Source organism: Propithecus coquereli, unplaced genomic scaffold (assembly GCF_000956105.1).
Source record: "Propithecus coquereli isolate 6110/MARCELLA unplaced genomic scaffold, Pcoq_1.0 Scaffold232, whole genome shotgun sequence".
Taxonomy (NCBI): Eukaryota; Metazoa; Chordata; class Mammalia; order Primates; family Indriidae; genus Propithecus; species Propithecus coquereli.
In genome coordinates, this window is record NW_012147864.1 from 4,125,962 (window position 1) to 4,130,943 (window position 4,982).

Sequence of the window (4,982 nt, forward strand, 5' to 3'; positions counted from 1 at the left end):
CCTAAGTTGAGGGGCATCTGTAGTGTATTAGAATTTAAGACAAAATTTTAACACATTTGTTAATTCATTTAAAAATAATAAATTTATTATGTGTTAACATTTTTTTTAAATGACATTTTCCCAAAACAAGGTGGGTGAATGAGTAGCGTTGTTTTTTTCTGCTAATTTCAGACATCCGGCTTCGCAGGGACAACCAGGTTTGCCGTTGCTGCACAGTCACTTCCTCACAAAAGGATGTTTTGGCCCCAAGAGGAAGATGAAGGGCAAGTGGTGTGTCTCGGCTGAGACCCCGGGAAGCACCCGGGGGGCGTGGGGAAGGGTGGGACCCCAGGGGAGGCACAAACAAACAGCTGGCAGCTCTAGGCAGTTGGGGCTCAGTCCCAGTGGAGACCTGGCTGGGGTTGTCTGTCTGCAGGTGACAGAGCCAGACATTAACCCTCCAACTCCCAGCAGCCGCGCTGGGAGCTGGGGGAGGCCTTCACTCTGCCCGCAGGTGGAGAGTCGTGGGTGCTGTTGCGTGTGTTTGTGTTTTTGTGGTGTGCTTGTACATGTGTGTATCTGTGTTCAGGTTGCACATGTATGTGTGTCTATGTGGGCATGTGTGTTTGTATTTTCTTATGGCTTGAGTTTTGTCCCCCTCCCCAAATTCATATGTCGAAGGTCGTACTAGAGTAGGGGGCCCTGATCACATGACTGGGGAGCCTTACAAAGGGGAAATATGGACATAGACACACGCAAACACCCCAAGGATGCTGGAAGATACACACACATTGTCTGGGACAGCAGAGAAACATTTCCGACTGGCTCCCCTGCCCGTGTGAAGAGGCAGGTCCCAGTGTCTCCAAACATGGTTCCCAGGGCCACCCTGTTACCCCAGGCTCTGCCCCCCCCAGCTAGGTAGGGTCCCACTGCTGGCTGCAAACTCAAGCCTTCTCCTAAAGGCTGTGTTTGTGCCCTATCCAGGGCTGTTGCACTAATCTCCAGAAAGTGCCAGAATTGTTTCAAATGGGGACATAGAGGAAAATGGTAGAATCACTGACATGAGAATTTGGGAACTGGAGGGGCCATCAGAGCCCCCTAGTCTCAGAAAGGTAAGTAACTCATCTGTGCCACCCTCTTCACTCCCATGTACAGGGCAGACATAAGCAATCAATCAACCAATCAGTAATTTCCGGCTGCCCCCCTCACGCCTGTGCACAGGGCAGACATCACCAATCGATCAAGTGGCAGGGGGAAACCAATTTCGCAGTCCAGGCTGTATCCAGTTCCATTCTCTTACAGATGAGGCTGAGGCTGAGGCCAAGGGACTGGTCTGAGGGCAACTACAGGGGCAGATCCTCCCACCGGCCCCTCCTGGGAATTATCGTCTCTTGTTCTTGGAATAAATTCAGAGAAGTAGCAAGGTCATGCGCATTTTTACCCAGGGCATCAGTCACTTGGTCCCTGCTGTCCAGGGCTAGTTCCTGCTGAGACCAGTGTCCTTCCATGGGGTTGAGTGCCTGAGAGCAGGTTTCTCTGGAAGTCAGGAATGGGAGAGCAGAGATGGGGCAGGGAAGCATGAGGAAATAAAACCCGAACTCTGAAAATTTGGGGAGGGCGGCTGTGGAGTTCTCTCATTCACTCATTCATTCATTCACCACATACAGTCACTGCATGCAGACTGAGCGCCTCCTGTGTGCCAGGCCTGGGGCTGGGTCCTGTGGGCACAGCCGGAGGACACTGATGTTAAGCAAACACGCTCCACTGCAGTGCAGATCAGAGCGCCCGATACAGTGGGAAGGATAACTGGGGAAGTGACTTGGGCTTCCTCAAAGAGTGACATTTCACGGGGGGCTGCCAGTCTCCCACATGGCTGCAGAACGAGACCTAGAACCTGCATCTCCCAGGGGTTTGGTGTGGCCCCTAAAACACATTGACCCTCAGCCTTCGCATTCAGGTTGGATTCTCATCCCGGTATTTTTCTCTGCAGCCCCATCTGGCTTGAGTGCAGGACTGTCATCAAAGATCATGGAATCTTCCTCCCAGTCTTATCACATCGGCTTTTAGCCTTTAGGGCTCGGCCTTCCCTGACCATCTGCCCAAATGAGGTGTCTTTCCCTGGGGGACTCAGCCACACACCACCTTGTATCATCATCTGAAATCATCTGTCGCGCTCCCCCGCCCTGCGGGACCGAGGACTCCCTGGAGACGGTGCCAAGAGTCTAGCTCACTGTGCTATTCTCAGAGCCGCTGGCAGGCACTTAATACACACATATCTGAGTGGATGTGTCTCCCCCAACTTTAAAAATGCCCTTCTGGGGAGATGCATGGAGAATGCGGGGGAGGCCAGGAACCATTTCTGCAGCTGCCCCCGCCCCAGGCCCTGTTCTGGGGTGGATCAGGGGCCGCCGTGGGGGTCCCTGGCCAGCGGCGTCCACCCCAAGCGTCTCCTGCATGAGCAGGCACGACAGGCACAGCAGGACACTGGCCAGTCACCCCGGGCGACCCTGCGGACGGGGCCGCAGGGGCCTTGGGTCACCCCTCTCCTCTGCTCCTTGCTTGTGTCACGACTAGCCAGGACACCGAGAGCCCAGGCCACCACCCTGCGCCCATCAGGCACTGACCATCGTTCTAGACCTGGTTTCCCCTCTTGGCCCAGGAAACCCAGATGGAAAAACCGTCTTGCCCCAAACCAGCCCATTTCCTGGCCCGCCGCCCTGGCCTGCGCCTGCCCCGGAAACCTCCTGGCCCGCGGCGCCGCCCGCCCGTGACGCCAAGTGGCGAGACCGTGACGTCACAACGCGGTGGGGCGGCGCCAGGGCGACCAGCCACGCGTCGCCATGGCGACGGCGGGGCGGGGCTGGCGGGGAAGACGAAGCCCCGCCCCTATAGCAGTGTGGAAAAACCGCCCGGCCCCTTCTTCACCCCTCGCGCCCCACGACTGCGCGCCTCCAGTGTCCCCGCGGGCAGCGGCCCACAGACTCCCGGCGCGGCCGAAAAGTGCGGCGGCCGTCGCGCGGCGACCCCCGCTGTCGCAAAGCGGCGCGCGAGAGGCCGGGCCGGGCCTAGGCCGCGCCCCGCGCTGTGACGTCACGGCGCGCGCGCCCGGCGCCCCGGCCGCGACTGCGCAGTGGCACGCGTACGGCCGCCGCCCCCCGCTGGCCGACGCTGGCGGCGTAAGGCGCGCGGGCCCCGGAGCGGGCGCGGCGGAGCGCGGCGAGCCCGGCGCCTGCCGCCCCGAACATGCGGAGGCCGGCCCAGGCGGCGCGGGAGCCGGAGCGGGGGCCCGAGCGGGCGCCGGAGCTCGAGCCGGAGCGCGAGCGGGCACGGGGCCCGGAGCTGGGGGCCGCGCCGCGCTGCTGAGGCCGGCTCGGCCGCCCAGCCGCCGCCCGCGGGCCCGGCCACGGCGGAGCCCAGGTAACGACGCGCGCGATCGTCGGCCGCCACGGCCACGCGCCCGCCCCCGGCCACGCGTGGCGCCCCGAGACCCCCAGCGCCCGACCCCGGCGACCCCACCCGCACACTCCGGCCGCGCCGACCTCCCGCCCCGGACCCCGGCGCCCCCATCCCTATACTCAGAGCCCCACCGCCCCCCATACCTCGCCGACCCGCACCCCGCCGACCCCGCGCTCCGGACCCCCGACGCCGCCCCACGCTGACCCTCACGGCTAGGACCCCGGCACCCCAGTGACCCTCTCATCCCACCCCGCCGCCCTCCACTGACGCCTTAGTCACAGTCCCGCCCGCCCGCCCCTTACCTTCCCCCCAGCGCTCGCGCCCATCGCCCGCTCTCCATCCCGGCCTGCTGCCTATCTAGTCCCCTTGCCGCCTTCGGCCTCGGCCTGGCACCTCCTCGCGATGGTGTTCCCGCTCCCCGCTCCGTGGTCCCGAAGCTGTTGAGGGGCAGAGTGGGGGTCTCGGGGCAGAGGGGTCTGGTCGAGGGGACCTGTTGCGGGGCCTGCTCGGGAACTCCCGGCTGGGCTTGCTGCGCCCTCCCCCTTCCGCTCTGGCCACCGGCTTTGTTTTCCGGAAACACACGGGCCCAGGAGGGAGGGTGAGACGTCTGAGCCCGGCCTGTCGCCCCAACTTTCTCCGGGGAGACTTTGGCGGTGGGAGGTGGCGCCCGGGGCCGGCGCGGCTCTGGGGGCTGCTGGTTCATTCGTTCGGCCTCCGGATGGCATTGTTTGTGGGAGACACCCGGAGCGGTGTCTGTGTAGGTGGAGTCCAGCATTTTCTCCCTGTCTGCCCTGCGGCGGAGCCAGTGTCTGGGCTCCGGGGGTGTCTGTCGCACATCCATCTGGCGGGTCCTCGGGCTGCTGGGTCTCCTGTCCCCACCCCCGGCAGGCAGGAGCCTCATTCGGTGTTTCCCGGCCCCCAGAGGCTCTGCGGGCTCGTGGGTGTGAGAGATGAGTAGGAAAGTAGGAAGGCTTCGGTCTGGGGGGAAAACCCAGCTGCTGGCTGCGGGAAGCTGCTCCCATCAGGGAATGGGGTGTGGGGGTGGCTGGGGATGGGAGCACCCTGGCCCCCCTGCCCTGCCCAGGGTCTCTGTGAAGGGACAGTTGTGCACCCGGCCCACAGGTTTGAAAGGGGGAAGTTAGTGGTTGTACTGGTACTTTGCTTTGTTTTCCGCTGCGTCTCCACCAAAACGAAACGCTACAGCCTGGGCCGGGCGGACTGATGAGTTTCCCAGGTGGGCAGCACTCAGGAGTGCGTCCGTCCGGCAGCGCTGGCCGCCCGCCTCTGTCTCCAGGGCCCACCGTGTTGTGGTCGGACCCCCATGGTGAGCTGTGCCAGCCACACTGGTGGAGCCTGTCTGCTGGCCAGCTGGGGGTCTGCAGGGGGTCCCAGCGGGGAGGGCTGGAGCTGGGGGCCAAGAGGCCAGCCGTGTCTCTGGCAGGACCACACTGTGGGTGTTCGGTGAGCCCTAGGAGGGGCTGGCTCTGTCCCCATCTCCCCAGGGTCTGCGGTGGTCTGGCTTCACCTGACCCAGCTGGCAGTGGGAC

The 4,982-nt window shown here is 63.0% G+C and overlaps 1 protein-coding gene across 1 annotated transcript in view; it reads left to right on the forward strand.

Annotated features, from left to right (window-relative positions):
• Positions 1 to 3,145: 3,145 nt before the first annotated feature.
• CSNK1G2 (casein kinase 1, gamma 2) overlaps positions 3,146 to 4,982 on the forward strand; it is a 30,490-nt gene continuing 28,653 nt past the window's right edge. Inside the window, exon 1 of the mRNA XM_012645426.1 lies at positions 3,146 to 3,396. The gene's annotated coding sequence lies outside the window, so the exon portion shown is untranslated. The remainder of the gene's footprint in view (positions 3,397 to 4,982) is intronic.